We start from the raw sequence: 17,843 nt of genomic DNA on the forward strand, positions 1-17,843 counted from the left end.
CATAAAGAGAGAATTAGATGTTCCTAGGCTCCCTTTTTTTTGTTGTTTCTCTCTAAGAGTACCATCAAATTCTTTGGAACTCAATTTTGCACATGTACCTCACCTTCCATTTGCCCAACAAGTGTAAACCCCCCACCCCCCCCCAGATCCAAGGACAGTTTATTTCATGCTGTTATCAGACTCTTGAATGATCCTGACTCCGGTATAATGACGCTGCCTTTGCTCCGTCCCAACTGATCTTGCTCTGTAACTCTGCACTCTGTACCATGTCTTACTTGTTGTCCAAGGTATGAGATGTCTAACCAGGCTGCTCGCAGAACTTTTATCATTGCATCTTTAACACATGTTCAAGTTCAATTTGAAAAACCACAGGCTAGGCTTGCACGTATAAAGACGAAAAGTGCTGGAAATTCTCAACAGGTGAGGCAGGATTAGTGGAGAGAGAAGCAAAGTTAATGTTTCGTGTGACTTGCTGATCAATAAGATGAAAACTCATCTGATTGAAACATTACATTCCCATCCACTGTCCTTCTTCATCAAGAATCTATCTCCCGGGGGAGTCACGTGATGGAGTAGTGGCCGGACGGTGAACTCCAGCCCTCTCCAGAAAAGTCGCGAAAAACAAGAGAAAATACAAAGGCACAGAAATACAAGTTAAAGAAAAGTGAGTATAAAGGTGGAAAGAAGATGGAGACAAAAGGAGAAAAATCAAAATCAACGGAAAGAAGAGAGGAAGAGAAGACAACGGAGGAAAAAGGTGAAGGCCTTACCTGTCCGAAGAGGCCCGCTGTGGAGAGAAGACCCCACTACCTCAGGTCGGTAGAAAGAGAACTACAACAATGGCTCACAGAGCCGAGTAAAAGTGCGCAACCGCGCATGCGCGACTCCTCGCGCATGCGCGATGCGCATGAAAAAAAACACACCGACGGGAGGGGGGACCAGCGGGGGAGTCGATCTCCACAGCCGGCAACGACAGCTGCAGAACACCTGCAGCAAGAAGAGACCACAGAAGACAATGGAAACAAGAAAGAAGAGGAGGAAAGGGCAGCAAAGAAACAACAGATGGTCAACCTAGAGGAAGAAGAAGAGGAAGAGGAAGAGTACAGGGAAATAGAAGAAGAAAAGAAAGGCAAGGTAAAGGAGGTACTTGCTCTTGTTAGAGGATACATGGAGTCATTTAAAGAATGGCAAACACAGGAATTCAATGATTTAAGAAGAAGAATAAACAACACAGAAAAGAAAATAAATAAAATGGATATGACCTTAACAGAAATGGGGAAAAAAATGGACAAGATGGAAGAACGGGCAATAGCAGCAGAAATGGAGGTAGAAGACTTAAAAAAGAAATTGGAGGAATCTAATAAAAAAACTAAAGAGACACAAGAATTACTAGCCCAAAAAATAGATATAATGGAAAATTATAACAGAAGAAATAACATAAAGATAGTGGGCCTTAAGGAAGATGTAGAAGGCAAGAATATGAGGGAGTTTATAAAAGAATGGATCCCTAAGGCCCTAGGATGTCCAGAACTACAGCAAGAAATGGAAATAGAAAGGGCACATAGAGCATTGGCCCCTAAACCACAACCACAACAAAAACCAAGATCTATTGTAGTAAAATTCCTAAGATATACTACAAGAGAAAAGGTACTGGAGAAGACAATGGAAAAAGTAAGAGAGGGCAACAAACCACTGGAGTATAAAGGGCAAAAAATCTTCATTTATCCAGATATAAGCTTTGAACTCCTAAAGAAGAGAAAAGAGTTCAATGCAGCAAAAGCGATTTTATGGAAGAAAGGATATAAATTTACGCTGAAGCATCCTGCGGTATTGAAAATATTTATTCCAGGACAACAAAACAGACTGTTCTCGGATCCAGAAGAAGCACGAAAATTTGCAGAACAATTACAAAAATAGACTGGGGGATGAAGACGGGTAATGAGAGCAAAAATTATCACGATTGATATGTATGTGGGTAAAGACAAAAATAGACTGAGGGATGAAGACGGGTAAGGAGGGTAAAAATGACCACGATTGATATGTATGTGGGTAAAGAGGTATAAGAGTGAATAGAGACAATGGGCATATGTGAAAGTATCTGTAATTAGAGGAAAACATAGAGAGTATAGACAAGAATTAATAAGGGAAGGTAATGGAATAGAGAGAATAAGGAGGGAACTAAAAGAGTGACCTTTGTGACATATAAAAAACGAAATCTTTTCTGGGGGGGGCTGGGTGGGGGAAAAGAGCGGTCACTGCAAAATCAGTTGACGCTTGCGAGTGGATTCGCAAATCCAAATGGAGAGGGGAGATGTGGTTGTCCGACAAGGGATAAAGGGCAACTCAGGAGGGGAAGGGGAGATTGGGGATAAAGAAGATAGAAATAGGAGAATAAGGAAAATGTTGGATGTTGTAGGAATGTTGTCTGGTAAAGAGTTGAAAATAAGAAAACAGAAATGGAAAAGGAGGAAAGGTAATGATGGAAAAACGGAAAGAGAAGATAAACAAAATATAAAATGGCTACGCTGAACTATATGACTCTAAATATTAATGGAATACATAACCAAATTAAAAGGAAGAAACTACTAAATTTACTGAAAAAGGAAAAAATAGATATAGCATTTGTCCAAGAAACACATTTAACTGAATTGGAGCACAAGAAATTAAAGAGAGATTGGGTAGGACATGTAACAGCAGCATCGTATAATTCAAAAGCAAGAGGAGTGGCTATATTAATTAGCAAAAATGTGCCATTTAAAATAGAAGAGGAAATAATAGATCCAGCAGGGAGATATGTTATGATAAAATGTCAGATATATTCAGAGCTTTGGAATCTACTTAATATATATTCACCTAACGAAGAAGATCAAAAGTTTATGCAAGATATCTTTTTGAAGGTAGCTAATACGCAAGGGAACATACTAATAGGAGGGGATTTCAATCTGAATTTGGATCCAAATATGGATAAAACGGGGAAAAAAATTAACAGGAAGAACAAAGTAACCAAATTTATAATTAAATCAATGCAAGAAATGAAACTTGTGGACATATGGAGGAAACAAAACCCAAAAGAAAAGGAATACTCATACTACTCGACTAGACACAAAACATACTCAAGGATAGACCTATTCCTGTTATCAGCCCACATACAAGGGAGAGTTAGGAAAACGGAATATAAAGCTAGACTATTATCGGACCACTCACCCCTGTTATTGGCAATAGAGCTAGAAGACATCCCTCCAAGAATGTATAGATGGAGATTAAACCCCATGCTACTTAAAAGACAGGATTTTAGAGAATTTATTGAAAAACAATTAAAAATGTACTTTGAAGTAAATACGGAATCAGTGGAAGATAAGTTTATACTATGGGACGCAATGAAAGCATTCATTAGAGGGCAAATAATAAGTTATGCAACCAAGATGAAGAAGGACTATAATCAGGAAACAGAGCAGTTGGAAAGGGAAATAATAAACATAGAAAAAAAATTAGCAATAAAGGAAGATACAACCAAAAGAAGAGAATTGGCAGATAAAAAAATAAAATATGAAACATTACAAACATATAAGGTGGAGAAGAATATAATGAAGACAAAACAGAAATATTATGAACTAGGGGAAAAAACACACAAAATCCTAGCATGGCAGCTTAAGACAGAGCAAACTAAGAAAATGGTATTGGCAACAAGGAAAAAAGACAAACAAATTACATATAATCCAAAAGAAATTAAGGAAAACTTCAGAGAATTCTATGAACAATTATACCGAACCGAAAACGAAGGGAAAGAAGGGAAAATAGATGAATTTTTGACTAAAATTGAACTACCAAAACTACAAATAGAGGAACAAAATAAATTAACAGAACCATTTGGAACAGTAGAAATACAAGAGATAATAAAAAATTTACCAAATAATAAGACACCAGGAGAGGATGGACTCCCAATAGAATTCTACAAAACATTTAAAGACCTAATAATACCGCCCCTCCTGGATGTAATCAACCAGATTGATGAGACACAAAACTTACCAGATTCATGTAAAACAGCAATAATTACAGTGATACTAAAACAAGGGAAAGATCCACTCTCACCAGCGTCATATAGACCAATATCTCTGCTAAACACAGATTATAAGATAATAGCTAAACTATTAGCGAACAGATTAGCAGAACAGGTACCGAAAATGGTAAATTTAGACGAAACTGGATTTATCAAAAAAAGACGCACAACAGACAATATTTGTAAATTTATTAACTTAATTCATGCAGTAGAAGGAAATAAAGCACCGGCAGTAGCAGTTGCTTTAGACGCAGAGAAGGCCTTCGACAGAGTAGAATGGAATTACTTGTTCAAAGTATTGCAAAAATTCAGTTTACCGGAGAAGTATATTAATTGGATTAAAGCATTATATAAGGGACCGTTAGCGAAAGTGACAGTAAATGGACATGTATCAAAGCAATTTAACTTAAGCAGGTCAACACGGCAGGGATGCCCACTATCACCATTATTGTTTGCGCTAGCTATAGAACCACTAGCAGAATCGATAAGAAGAGATAATAATATAAAAGGAATAAAAATAAAAGACAGGGAATATAAAATCAGTCTGTTTGCGGATGATGTGATAGTGTACTTAACAGAACCAGAACTATCAATAAAAGAACTATATAAGAAATTGAAGGAATATGGAGAAGTGTCGGGATACAAGATAAACGTAAATAAAAGTGAAGCAATGCCTATGAATAACGCGGATTTCTCAAAATTTAAGGAGGAATCCCCATTCAGATGGCAAACGCAGGCAATAAGATACCTAGGTGTGCAAATAAACAAAAATCTAGGCCAATTATATAAACTCAATTACAATCCACTAATGAAAAAATTACAGGACGATTTAGAGCATTGGAAAGAGCTACCACTAACACTGATAGGAAGGATAAACTGTATTAAAATGAACATTTTTCCAAGGATACTATACTTATTTCAGGCATTGCCAATACAACTGACAGAAAAATTCTTCAAAGAGTTAAAGAAAATAATAAGGAGATTTTTATGGAGAGGGGGGAAACCGAGGATAGCACTAGACAAATTAACAGAATGGTATAAACAAGGAGGCTTACAATTGCCAAACTTCAAAAATTATTATAGAGCCGCACAATTAAGGTACCTATCAGATTTTTATCAAACAAGGGAAAAACCAGACTGGACGAGACTAGAATTAGATAAAATAGGGGAAAAGATACCTGAACACATATTATATAAATGGGACGAAAAATTGGTACAACATAGAACTTCTCCAGTATTACACCATCTCCTCAATATATGGAAGAAGATTCATGTAGAAAGAAATAAAATAAATTACCAAATACCAAAACTAATATTGACGCAAAATAAGCTACTCCCTTTTACAATAGACAACCTTGCCTTTAGAAAATGGGAAAAAAAAGGGATTAAAAGAATAGAAAATTGTTTTTCAGGAAGTAGATTCTTATCCTTTGAACAAATGAGAGATAAGTACAATATAACGGGAGATACAGCGCTGGCATATTACCAACTGAGATCCTACTTGAAAGATAAATTAGGAAGCAACTTGAGTTTACCAGAGGGAAGTAACCTTGAATATGTGATTACAGATACAATGTTAATCAAAAGATTTATAAAAAATATGTATATTAAACTGCAAGAAAAGGAAAATGAGGAAACAAATGGTAAAACTAAACAAAAATGGGAACAAGATTTAAATATAAAGATAAAAAAGGAAACATGGGAGAAGTTATGCTCTGGAACGATGAGAAATACAATAAATACGAGGCTGCGTATGATACAATATAATTGGTTACACAGACTATACATTACACCGCAAAAGTTAAATAAATGGGACCCAACAGTATCTGATAGATGTTTTCGATGTAAAAAAGAAAGGGGAACAACAATTCATGCAATCTGGACATGTGAGAGAGTAGAAAAATTTTGGGATGATCTCAATCAGATATTAAATAAAATAACAGAAAACAATATACCAAAGAATCCAGAGATCTTTCTCCTAAGTAACATAAAAAATAAAGAATTTGGAATTGACTTGGAGGATGCACAAAAAAGATTTGTTAAGATAGCCCTAGCTGTAGCAAAAAAATGTATTATGTCAACCTGGAAATTGGAAGATAATTTGAAAATACAACAATGGTATATAGAAATGAATAAATGTATTCCATTAGAAAAAATAACATATAGTTTAAGAAATAATATTGAAATATTCGAACAAGTATGGGAGCCTTACATTAAATACAATAGCGAAAACCTACCGGGAACAAACATTACCTAAGTTGATGGAAGGAGAAGAAAAGAAAAGAATGGACTCAGTAGAATTTCTGGTGTATTTTTGTTGAATGACAACATTGTCTAACTGAATTAATGCAACCTAGATTGTATAACTAAAATGGATGAGAGGGGGGGGGGATGGGGGGGGTGGCTTGGGAGGAGGGAGGGGGGAGGGAGAAAAAGTCACTGTAAATGTGTGGAAAAGAAAAAGTGTATATCATGGCTATTGTGATTTATGGTGTGAAAAATAAAAAATTTAAAAAAAAAAAAAATCTATCTCCCTTCGCTTTAAGATAGACTTTGCACTGTGTGAAGAGGAGTTTAAAAGACTCATGATATTCTAAGAGGTGATTAATCACTAACAAATGGGCGGCTACCTATTTTTAAACAGCTTTTGAAATGCAGATTGCTCAGATGGACTCTGAAAGGCTTTGTTTATCTGAAGACACACAGCAGATGCTGGAATCTTGCACAACAAACGAGCTGGGGGGAATCTCAAAAAAGGGCGGTTCGGTTAGAGTAGGGTAGCAGTGAGCATAACACTATTACAGCGCCAGTCACCCGGGTTCAAATCTGGTGCAGTCTGTAAGGAGTTTGTATGTGCTCCCATGTCTGCGTGGGTTTCCTCCCATGTTACAAAGACATACAGGGATTGTAGGTTAATTGGTCAGATGGGTGTATTTGGGTGGCATGGGCTTGCAGGCCAGAAGGGCCTTTTACTGTTGAGCAGCTATAAATTACAACATTAAAATTAACACATTTAAAAATCAGGGTTTTGACCTGCAACCTTGACTGCCCACCTCTCTCTGTGGATGTTGCCTGACCTGCTGTGTTCTCCAGATCCTCTTTCCTTCTTTTCTGTTCTAAGATCTTTTTGAATGATTCTCTCTCATTCTCCTACTTTGTTAAAAGTGCAAAGGAGGTTGTTTCACCCTCAAGCCCATACTAGCCCTTAGAACAATCCCATCAACCCTATAACCACACGTCCTCGCTCTATTGTCCTGCCACACACCTACTCAAGGGAAAAAGTACTGCACTCAGTTCACCAACCCGGACATTGTTGGGATCTGGAGCAGGGGGAATCCCATACAGTCACGATGATGTTCTTATCACGATCTTCACATCCTCTGGTCCATGCAAAGATCCTTGAATTCCTGCCTCTTACCATTTCCAAAATCCTGCAAACTCTCTTTCTCTTTCTCTCTGGGGTCCAAGAACCTTGCACTGTACCACACTAATCCATTTGCCACAGTTTGCCCACTCACCCTCTCCCCTCTCTGCTCCTTTCCACCTGCTGTGTGATGAACCTTCCAATTTCCTGGTGTTTACCCAGTAAAAGCTCCACATTTTTCACCCACCTTTGTCCTAACAACCACAAGTTCAAATCTCAAAAACTTGGCTCAATATAAAGTGAAAAAGCTTCCAAATTCTCAAAACACTTTTACTGGGCTTGATGTCACATTAATGAAACCTTCTGCTTCGTCTCCCTGGTAATTCTTTCTCCTGTTGTTAACACTCACCACTTTAAGTTGGTTTTGTTGAATCTTGCTGATGTAAAGGGAGGGATGGTGGGCTCTCTCTCACAGGGCAAGCTTCACAGCACGGACTGACAGACCCCCGCCGGGACCATTCCTGGCCAGGGATCATTTCACACAGAGGAGCCACCCCCTGCATGATCTGGTGATGGTGAGGGTTCACTCACATGGTTGGTGATGCTGTGGTCAGGGCTCATAACCTGCAGATGTGGGCTCAGAGTTCAGCACACCAGCTACGAGCGGTTCTACAGTGACACCCACATCTTGTCAGAGGATAAATTGGAAGCAAACAATTTTTTTATGGTGGCGAATCCTTGACCTTATTTATTGGTTAATTTCTTTTCCATCTTCTCCTTTGTCCCTGATAGTCTGGGTGTGGTGGGCCAAAGTGGATGCCCAGAGAGACTAAACAAATTTGTATATATAGAAAGAGCTTGGGGCTGAGGAGCTACTTGAAAGGAATAAGGGCAGGGACGATTCCAGTGCCAATTCTCCTTCCTCTGTTGTCCATGTCCTGTTGACAGGTGAGGTGTGGAGGGTTGGAGGAGGGGTGGGGGGAAATGACTTGAACTCAACAGTTGATTTTGTACATGGCTACAATTATATTTGTAAATATTAGAAAATGGAAACTGAAAAATTATAAATAAAATATTCAATAAAAGAAAAAAAGTCTGAGAACTACTGAGTGATGGAGTCGATGGAGCAGAGGGGGTGTATGATGGAGGGGAGGGGGTGTGTGATGGAGTCGATGGAGGGGAGGGGTGTGTGTGATGGAGTCAATGGAAGGGAGGGGGTGTAATGGAGTTAATGGAGGGGGATATGGAGTCGATGGAGGGGAGGGGGTGTGTGATGGAGTCAATGGAGGGGAGAGGGTGTGTGATGGAGTTAATGGGGGTGTGTGTGTGTGACGGGCTAAACTGGATTGAAGGTCACCCATTTAAAATGGAGATGTTGAGGAATTTCAGCCAATGGTTGGGGAACCTCTGGAATTTGCTACCTTGGGCACCTGTGGAGGCCAGGTCGTTGGGGGTATTTAAGGCAGAGATTGATAGGTATCTGAATAGTCAGGGTAGCAAAGGTTATGGAGAGAAGGCAGGGGAGTGGGGCTGAGTGAGAGAATGGATCAGCTCATGATGGAATGACAGAGCAGACCCAATGGTCAAAATGGATTGACAATTTTATTATACTTTCAGGAGTTTTGGAAGGGCTGCTGTCGGGGTGCGGAGTGACGTCATATGCTGAGGTAAAGCAGCTCATGCATGGCTTGGCTAAGGGTATGTTCACCGCGTTACTCCCTTGAACACCTGACACTACACGCAGTAATGGGACAGATAATGTGTTCCATGTGTCTGCCCCAGAATCTGGGGCAGGCAAAGCACCACTGTTCAACACAGCGTGGGTGCCAAGAACAGGGAGCCAAGTCTGTTTCCCTGTGAGCTGGTCATGGATGGAATTTGCAGGCTGTCTTCCATGAGGCCAACTGCCAACAAAAGCCATGGGAAGAATGAGTTCTCACAGAACTGTGGCTGAGTGTAACATCACACCACACCCAGCTCTCTCCAGCTCTGTGCAGGAGCAAGTGAACAAGTGTGCATAGAGACCACACTGCCCAGTGCAGCGATGCTCCAGCAACACTGGCAATACCCTACCCTCTTTCTCCCCTCTGAGCTCACAAAATGTCCCAAGGCAGATTAGCAGGTAGAGCTGCTCCTTCACAGCTCTGGAAACCTGGGTTCAACTCCCCCTCCCACCCCGCCCTCCCCAACGGCGCAGACTGTGCGGAGTTTGAATGTTCTCCCTGTGACCGTGTGGGGTACCTTCCCAGGAGCTCTCTTTTCCTCCCACATCCCAAAGACAGATTAATGTTCCTGGTGTACAGGACAGAGGTAGAAATAGTGGGGAGTTGAGGGGGCCCAATGGGAACACACCCCAGCCCAAATTAGAGAGGGAATTGGTTTGCTCTGCGAGCCAGCATAGACTTGATGGGCCAAATGGCTTTATTTCCAATGGCATGCATGTTAACAGGTTAATTAGCCGCTGTAACTTGGATCTTGAGTTGGCAAGGGATGGGAGAATCAGAAGGGTGTATGGGAGGGAAAAGGAGAGGCGATGTGATTAATGGAATTGCTGCAAGAGGTGGCATCGACTCGATGGACTGAATGGACCCCTTCTCTGCTTAAAATATATGAGTTTTCTCCAAACAGGGAGCTATCAGGATTGGCAGTGAAAATGAGGTGGCATTGTCAAATGTGTCCAAGAAAACCTCACTAATCTATATAGAGAGGGAGTAACGCTGGATCTCCTCTCGGGGAATGAGATGGAGCCAAGTGGCAGAGACCATAATTCTATCCGTCTTAAAATGTTGTTGGAAAAAGTTGGGACTGATCCACAAGTTAAGGTCCCAACTTGGGGCAAGACCAATTTTGGAGGCATTCAATGTAAGTGGTGTGGTTGGAGCAGCAGTTAGTGCAATGCTATTACAGCGACTGTGAACCGGCTTCCATTGTCTGTGAGGAGTTTGTACGTTCTCCCCACGACCTGCATGGGGTTCCCTGGTTTCCTCCACCTTCCACAACCTTTTTCACTCAAGAGGGTGGTGGTCCTTGTCTGGAACGAGCTTCCAGAGAAAGCTGCAGAGGCAGGTTCAATGATGACATTCAAAAGCCATTTGGATGGAGAGATGGATCGGAAGGGTTTGTAAGGTTGTAAACCAGATGGAGGCAAATGGGACTTGTGTGGAATACTAGAAAAGATTAACTGGCCCAAGGGGCCTGTTTCTGTGTTGTAAAACTCTATAATTGGTCAGTGGGTGAGGATTTAAGGAATGTATTAAGGGAGTTTTGGATCAGATATGAAGGTTATTATCATACACATTGTGCATATGGCACCAAAGTTCTTCCTTTTTGTAGTCGAATGAGTACTTGTAGAGAAAACATATAATAGTAAATTGATTAAATTAAATTAAAAGAGACTGTAAATGCAAAAGATATATAATAAATATCCTAGTTATGCTCATGGTGGAGGCGGGGTGGGGGGGGGTGGGGGAGGGACAGGGACCTTCATTAGTGCAGACAGTCCTTTTTGTGGTGTTGAACCAGTCTCTGATCAGTGCAACAGGGGAGGTTCAAGAGCCTGATAGATGTTGGGTGGGATGGTTAGTGCAACATCGTTATAGCGCCATCAATCCGAATCGTGGTTGGAACCCCACACTGTCTGTAAGGAGTTTGTATGTTCCCCCATGTCTGCGTGAGTTATCCCTGGGTGCTCTGGATTCCTCCCACCATCCAAAAAGTACCAGGGGGTTGTAGGTCAATTGGATGGCATGGGCTAGTGGGCCATAAGGGCCTGTTACTATGCTGTTGTATGTCTTTTTTTTAAAACAGTAGAGGTGCTGGTCTTCAGGCTTCTGCACCTTCTGCCTGAGAAGAGCTTGCGACCAGGGTGATGAGGGTCCTTTATGATGTTGGCTATGAGGAGGGCAACAGGTCAGGACTCTGGGCCCAAGTGGCTGACTTTTGGAATGATGGGATTGAGGATGACCAAGGTTTGTAGAGGGCGGGTTGCTGTAGGGATTACAGTGGGGCAAGGGTTTGAGGATGAAGAATGTGACATGGTTTTGCTGAACCAGTAGCCAATGTGGACCAAGTTCAACAAAGCACCTGAAACTCTGGCTGACCATCTTTCTCCATGGATGCTGTCTGATCCACTGAGATCCTCCAGCTTCTCATTGTTTGCACACGAATGAGGCATCTTTGTTTATTGGTAACATTACCCCTCGTCCTGTGAGATGGGTCCTTCTGTGAGAGGTCCAACAGGTTATCTCTAACATTCAAACAGCCATTAATAGGGCATAATTTACAGAGTGTGGGATTACAATTAAACAGACGATCATTTAGGCCCAAGCAAGGTCGGGGTGAGAGCATAATTGTGGGGTTCATTCAAGAGCCTGATGGCTGGGGATGGGGTAGGGGGAAAAAAGCCAACCATTCTCAACCTTTATTTGGCTATGTCTTTAGGTCCCTTCCATGTTAAGCTGTCACTTTGGGTTGGTTTCTTCCAAACTTTTCTCCTACCAACACCATAAAAAAAATTATGATTTCAGTCCGTGGCTCTCCCTTAAAAGTGCAGTGGACACATTGAGAATTTGCTTTAAGTCACCTGCAAAACGGAGGAAATACACCTTATTCCATCTGGACACTCTCCAACCAGACTACATTAGCATCGATTTCCAGTCACATCCTTCCAGGGGCTCCCTCTTTCCCTCATTCCTCTGTCTCCTTTCCTGCAGCCCCCCACCCCTTCCCTCCCTTCTCTGATCAGTTTCCCTTCTTACCCTCTCCCCATCAGCATTCAGCTTCCCTCCCACCTGTTAACAGTGCTCCTTCCTCCTCTTCTCTTCTCTCCCTCCTCCACCCACCAGGTGCCCGCCTTTCTTTATATACTGGTTGAAGGGCTCGGGGCCCCCAACGTTTGTTATCCTTTGCTTGCCATTAACACTGTGTGACCTGCTGGATCCCCAAGGAGTACACTCTACCCCAGAGTCTGCAGCCATCCTTGTTGAATCCTCCTCCTCAGTGGGAGGAGGGAGAGGGGATGGTTCCCAGACTGTAATAAGCCCTGAAATTCAGGATCCCCCACAGTTTGTCTTGAGGAAGCCCAGCCTTGGGAAAGGTGGTCTGAAAGTACACTCCCCATTCTGATACATCGGTAACTTCCTGCTTGTGGGCTTTCTTCCCCCCACCACCCTAAACCCCCCTCTTTCCCCCACTCCCTCCCTCCCTGTCTCTCTCTCCCTCCATCCCCCCCTTTCCCCCTCCCTCCACCCCCCACCCCCCCTTTCCCCCTGCCTCCATCCCCCCCTTTCTCCCTCCCTCCACCCCCCCTTTCCCCCTCCCTCCACCCCCCCTTTCCCCCTCCCTCCACTCCCCTTTCCCCCTCCCTCCACTCCCTTTCCCCCCTCCCTCCCTCCCTCTCTCTCTCTCTCCCTCCATCCTCCCTGTCTCTCTCTCCCTCCATCCCCCCCTTTCCCTCGCCCTCCATCCCCCCTTTCCCCCTCCCTCCACCCCCCTTTCCCCCTCCCTCCAACCCCCCTTTGCCCCTCCCTCCCTCCACCCCCTTTCCCCCTCCCTCTCCCCACCCGCTTTCTCCCTTTCCTTGCCCCTCCCCTCCTTTCCCGCTCCCTCTCCCCACCCCCTTTCTCCCTTTCCCCCTCCCTCCAACCCCCCTTTGCCCCTCCCTCCCTCCACCCCCTTTCCCCCTCCCTCTCCCCACCCGCTTTCTCCCTTTCCTTGCCCCTCCCCTCCTTTCCCGCTCCCTCTCCCCACCCCCTTTCTCCCTTTCCCCCTCCTCTCCTTTCCCCCTCCCTCTCCCCATCCCCTTTCTCCCTTTCCCTTTGCCCCTCCCCTCCTTTCCCCCTCCCTCTCCCCATCCCCTTTCTCCCTTTCCCTTTGCCCCTCCCCTCCCTCTCCCCACCCCCTTTCTCCCTTTCCCTTTGCCCCTCCCCTCCTTTCCCCCTCCCTCTCCCCACCCCCTTTCTCCCTTTCCCTTTGCCCCTCCCCTCCTTTCCCCCTCCCTCTCCCCACCCCCTTTCTCCCTTTGCCCCTCCCCTCCTTTCCCCCTCCCTCTCCCCTCCTTTCCCCCTCCCTCTCCCCCACCCCCTTTCTCCCTCTCCCCTCCTTTCCCCCTCCCTCTCCCCACCCCCTTTCTCCCTTTGCCCCTCCCCTCCTTTCCCCCTCCCTCTCCCCTCCCTCTCCCCTCCTTTCCCCCTCCCTCTCCCCCACCCCCTTTCTCCCTCTCCCCTCCTTTCCCCCTCCCTCTCCCCACCCCCTTTCTCCCTTTGCCCCTCCCCTCCTTTCCCCCTCCCTCTCCCCTCCTTTCCCCCTCCCTCTCCCCCACCCCCTTTCTCCCTCTCCCCTCCTTTCCCCTCCCTCTCCCCACCCCCTTTCTCCCTTTGCCCCTCCCCTCCTTTCCCCCTCCCTCTCCCCTCCTTTCCCCCTCCCTCTCCCCTCCTTTCCCCCTCCCTCTCCCCCACCCCCTTTCTCCCTCTCCCCTCCTTTCCCCCTCCCTCTCCCCACCCCCTTTCTCCCTTTGCCCCTCCCCTCCTTTCCCCCTCCCTCTCCCCTCCTTTCCCCCTCCCTCTCCCCCACCCCCTTTCTCCCTCTCCCCTCCTTTCCCCCTCCCTCTCCCCACCCCCTTTCTCCCTTTGCCCCTCCCCTCCTTTCCCCCTCCCTCTCCCCTCCTTTCCCCCTCCCTCTCCCCCACCCCCTTTCTCCCTCTCCCCTCCTTTCCCCCTCCCTCTCCCCACCCCCTTTCTCCCTTTGCCCCTCCCCTCCTTTCCCCCTCCCTCTCCCCTCCTTTCCCCCTCCCTCTCCCCACCCCCTTTCTCCCTTTGCCCCTCCCCCCTGCCCAATCCCGAACCATCTCCGCCCACCCGCCCAAGGCAGGCGCGCCTGGCTGGGGTGGGATTGGGACATGACATCGACCGGGCTGGTGCGTCCGAGGCGGAGGCGGCGGCGGAGAGAGCGAGTCGCTGCTCGGGGATGGGGTTGCCTCAGACGTGGGAGGGACGGGGCGAGTCCATGCCTCTCTGGGAGTCGCCCTTGAGGAGGAGGAGACCGATGAGCGCCTTGTTGCAGAGCGGATCGCGCTGCTGACGAGCCACTTCCAACAGGACCTTTGTCGTTCACTTTCTCCCTGGACGCTCAGGATGGAGCCGACGGCTCGCTCGCCTTCCCAGGTCAGACCCCTCTCGGCCTCTGTGCACCGCGATCTCTTTAGCCCAGGAACCTCGGCCGTGGTTGGGACTAGCCCCCACCCATACAACATTACAGCACAGAGACAGGCCCTTCGGCCCTTCTAGTTCCTGCCAAACCACCTAGTCCCATTCACCTGTACCCAGTCCAGACTTTCCCCTCCCTCTCTTCCCCCCTCCCTCTCTTCCCCCCTCCCTCTCTTCCCCCCTCCCTCTCTTCCCCCCTCCCTCTCTTCCCCCCTCCCTCTCTTCCCCCTCCCTCTCTTCCCCCCTCCCTCTCTTCCCCCCTCCCTCTCTTCCCCCTCCCTCTCTTCCCCCCTCCCTCTCTTCCCCCTCCCTCTCTTCCCCCCTCCCTCTCTTCCCCCCTCCCTCTCTTCCCCCCTCCCTCTCTTCCCCCCTCCCTCTCTTCCCCCCTCCCTCTCTTCCCCCCTCCCTCTCTTCCCCCCTCCCTCTCTTCCCCCCTCCCCCTCTTCCCCCCTCCCCCTCTTCCCCCCTCCCCCTCTTCCCCCCTCCCCCTCTTCCCCCCTCCCCCTCTTCCCCCCTCCCCCTCTTCCCCCCTCCCCCTCTTCCCCCCCTCCCCCTCTTCCCCCCCTCCCCCTCTTCCCCCCCTCCCCCTCTTCCCCCCCTCCCCCTCTTCCCCCCCTCCCCCTCTTCCCCCCTCCCCCTCTTCCCCCCCTCCCCCTCTTCCCCCCCTCCCCCTCTTCCCCCCCTCCCCCTCTTCCCCCCCTCCCCCTCTTCCCCCCCTCCCCCTCTTCCCCCCCTCCCCCTCTTCCCCCCTCCCCCTCTTCCCCCCCTCCCCCTCTTCCCCCCCTCCCCCTCTTCCCCCCCTCCCCCTCTTCCCCCCCTCCCCCTCTTCCCCCCCTCCCCCTCTTCCCCCCCTCCCCCTCTTCCCCCCCTCCCCCTCTTCCCCCCCTCCCCCTCTTCCCCCCCTCCCCCTCTTCCCCCCTCCCCCTCTTCCCCCCTCCCCCTCTTCCCCCCTCCCCCTCTTCCCCCCCTCCCCCTCTTCCCCCCTCCCCCTCTTCCCCCCCTCCCCCTCTTCCCCCCCTCCCCCTCTTCCCCCCCTCCCCCTCTTCCCCCCCTCCCCCTCTTCCCCCCCCTCCCCCTCTTCCCCCCCTCCCCCTCTTCCCCCCCTCCCCCTCTTCCCCCCCTCCCCCTCTTCCCCCCCTCCCCCTCTTCCCCCCCTCCCCCTCTTCCCCCCCTCCCCCTCTTCCCCCCCCTCCCCCTCTTCCCCCCTCCCCCTCTTCCCCCCCTCCCCCTCTTCCCCCCCTCCCCCTCTTCCCCCCCTCCCCCTCTTCCCCCCCTCCCCCTCTTCCCCCCCTCATGTGTCAAGTTCCCCCTAAACTTTTCCACTTTCACCCTTATCCCATGACCTCTGGTTTGTATCTCAACTCCCCTCAGTGGGATAAAGATGACCTACATTTATTCTCCCATTGACACCCCATCCCCTGAAGCCTTCACAATGCTGGGGAAACGTGGCTCCCTTCCCCTTGGGAGGGACAGTGGTTTCTGTGGGGTGGGCGAGCCGAGGGATCTGGTTGCTGCCCCTGGGAGGAGGGTCAGGGTAAACCATTCAACCCTTCTTGATCTCCCCCTCCCTCTTTGAAGTTGGTCTTCACAGCTCCCTGGGTCTCAGCACGAAACTCCTCTCCCTCCCCGATTCAATGGCTCATGGAATTCCACTGAGAGCCAGCCTAACTTGCCAATCCCCTGTTGAATGCCTCATACAGTAGATCACCCCTCATTCTTCCGAGTTCCATACGACGGTGTGGTGAAGTTATTCATCTCCTTTGATGATGCTCCTTTCAACTGAGCTCTGAGCTCTGGAATTCCCTCTCTAAAGCTCTTTCCTTAAGGTGTACCTGAAATCCTAGCTCCTGGCCAAGCTTATGTTGACCTGTCAGCCACAGCAGTCTGGTAACACCACTCCTGAAGATCTGCACACAGTTTTGCCCTAGTCGGCTGAGGAAGGATCTTCTTCATTTATATCTGTCTTCAACGTGCTCACTTAGATGAAGTTTTCCTCCTCTCTCTCTCCAATGGGTGTCAGGGAGACCCTCTCTGATTCCTCCCATTCTCCAGGCTCCCACACCTCATCCCTGTGCCAGACACTGTGTTCCAGAGAAATCAACCGCTGCCATCTCCTGTTCTCACTCTGATTCACATCCACATCCTTCTTCGGGACTTGCCTTCATTCCAAATTCCATCTCGATATGGGGGACCCACTCCTGTGGGGGGGGGGGGGGGGGGTGGGGTGGGTGGAAATCAATCCCACCTGTTCAACACCAAAGGTATTCTACAGCAACACCTTAACTACAGCTGCACCGTAACCCACCCGTACAGCTTTGGGACGTGGAAGGGAATGCAGGGGAAACTCACACAGTCATGGGGAGAAACTACAACCTCCCCACACCCACACATATGCCGAGAGATGGTTCCCACAGGTTGGAGATCCTGGGACAAGGTCTTGTGATGAGCGGAAAGAGGAGTCGCAGAATCAGTCCGCATGGGAACAGGCTCTTCAGCCCACTCATGCAACAGATCGCCATTTATAAGAGAAATTTGAGATTCTTTGCAGGCCTCTCTTCCAGAGGCCCCATGCAGACAGTTGTTGAGAACTTTAAACAGTGGGATTGATAGAGTTTTGAATTCAGAAGTTAACCCTTTGGACTGTGGCCATTTTTAACTTTTCATAATATATACTCTGGACTGGGTCTACGGGTAAACTACAGTACGAACCAGCTGGTGGTTGGGTATAAAACCAGTTCTGGTAAACAGGGACAGGGAGAATACGTGTTTGTATGTAGTCCCTGAAACTGGGGTACAGGGTACAAAGGATTAAGGTCTGCTTGCCTGACTCCTGCTGTGAGATATGATGTGCTTTTCCATGATGCTACACCTGATTTGGGCAAATTGGTGCTTTGTGGGGTTATTAATATTCCTCCTCAAATACTTAGAGGGTTAATCCCCCCCCCCCCCCAACCCCCGATCCTCTCCCATCACACTGTCCCAGGGCAAAGATTACATACTGAGTGAAGATCCATCCCGTCTCACACCCAGGACAGGGATAGTATAAGTTAGTCAAAGGGTAAAGACTCTAGTTCGGCTCCCCTCCTCCACTGGAAATCTTTGTATATCCACCCCTCTTCATTTGGCCCATCTTTTCATGGCTGCAAGGAGAGGTGAGGATCAGGCAGTGTTTAAACAAAAATATATTTAAAATAAGATTAAACGGTATTTCAAAAATAAC

The 17,843-nt window shown here is 47.5% G+C and overlaps 1 protein-coding gene across 3 annotated transcripts in view; it reads left to right on the top strand.

Moving 5' to 3' along the window:
• The first annotated feature begins 9,066 nt into the window (after window positions 1-9,066).
• Window positions 9,067-17,843, top strand: part of LOC138742752 (phospholipase D1-like) — a 111,556-nt gene continuing 102,779 nt past the window's right edge. For 2 of the 3 annotated variants that reach the window (XM_069897582.1, XM_069897584.1), the window contains exon 1: window positions 14,270-14,581. The gene's annotated coding sequence lies outside the window, so the exon portion shown is untranslated. Of the gene's footprint in view, window positions 9,089-14,269; window positions 14,582-17,843 lie in introns of those variants that run through there. The other variant, XM_069897583.1, reaches the window with a different exon arrangement.

This window comes from Narcine bancroftii, chromosome 9, assembly GCF_036971445.1.
Source record: "Narcine bancroftii isolate sNarBan1 chromosome 9, sNarBan1.hap1, whole genome shotgun sequence".
NCBI lineage: Eukaryota > Metazoa > Chordata > Chondrichthyes > Torpediniformes > Narcinidae > Narcine > Narcine bancroftii.